This window comes from Propithecus coquereli, unplaced genomic scaffold (assembly GCF_000956105.1).
Source record: "Propithecus coquereli isolate 6110/MARCELLA unplaced genomic scaffold, Pcoq_1.0 Scaffold224, whole genome shotgun sequence".
Taxonomy (NCBI): Eukaryota; Metazoa; Chordata; class Mammalia; order Primates; family Indriidae; genus Propithecus; species Propithecus coquereli.
This window is the reverse complement of record NW_012147634.1, coordinates 3,276,962-3,278,442: the sequence shown is the minus strand read 5'-3', so window position 1 is coordinate 3,278,442 and position 1,481 is coordinate 3,276,962.

Genomic DNA, 1,481 nt, shown 5'->3' with positions numbered 1-1,481 from the left:
CATTTGAAAGCTGCTATACTAACAGGAACTAAAAAGGTCAAAATTCAGGAGGCAAAACTATAGGTAAGTTCTTCTGTATTGCCTACTGAAGTTAAACATTGACATATTCTAAACATAAAAACAATCACACAGACAAATGAAACAGAATAGAGAATCCAGAAAGAAACCCAAGCATATGTGCTCCATTAATTTTTGGTAAGAGGACTGAGAATACCTACAGGGAAAGGATAGTCTCTTCAATAAATGGTGTTGGGAAAAACAGGATATCAACATTCAAAATAATGAAATTGAAACTTTATGTCACACCATGCACAAAACATCAACTAAAATAGATTAAAGACTTAAGTGTAAGATTTGAAACAGTAAAAATCCTAAAAGAGAACATAGGGGAAGAGCTCCTTGACATTGGCCTTGCCAATGACTTTTTTGGATATGACAGCAAAAGCTCAGACAACAAAAGCAAAAATAAGCAAGTGAGACTACTTGTGCAGACCCAAAAGCTTCTGCAAGGTAAAGAAAACAATCAACACAATGAAAAGGTAGCTTATGGATTGGAAAAAGTATTTTCAAACCATATATCTGATGAGTAGTTAATATCCAAAATATATAAGGAATTCATAAAACTCAATAGCATAAAAACAAATAACCTAATTTAATAATAGGCAAAGGACCTGGACAGGCATTTTTACAAAGACAAATGAATAGCTAATAGGTACATAAAAAGTTTTTCAACATCACTAATCGTCAGGGAAATGCAAATCAAAACCACAATGAGATAACAAGTGTTGACAATGTTGTAGAGAAAAGGGAACAGTTGTGCATTGTTGGTGGGAATGTAAATTAGTACAGCCATTATAGAAAACAGTATGGAGGTTCCTCAAAAAATTAAAAGCAGAAAACTAACATATGACCCCACAACTTCTCTTCTGTGTATGTACCAACATAAATGAAACCAATACCTCATAGAGATATCTGCACTCTGATGTTCATTGCAGCATTATTCACAGCAGGCAAGATATGAAAACAAATAAGGGTATGTCAACAAGTTAATGGGTGAAAAATTTTGTGAGTTATGTAATGAAATATTATTCATCCTTATAAAAGGAGATCTTGCTGTTTGTGATGACATGGATAAACTTGTTGGACATTATGCTAAGTGAAATAACCCAGGCATAGAAAGACAAATACTGCATGATCTCACTTACATGTGGAATCTAAAAAAGTCAAATACATAGAAGCAGAGAGTATAACTATGGTTACCAGGGGTCAAAATTTGAAGTGAGAATTTTATTTTGGGCCATATTTTTACTCAAAAAATAATGTAACAAGGAAAAAATAACGTATACTTGAAATTTGCTAAGAGAGTAGATCTTAATTATTCTCACCACAAAAAAAAGTTACCATGTGAGATGATGGATATGTTAATTAACTTGATTGTGGCAATCACTTCACAATGTATATATCTACCAGAACACCACATT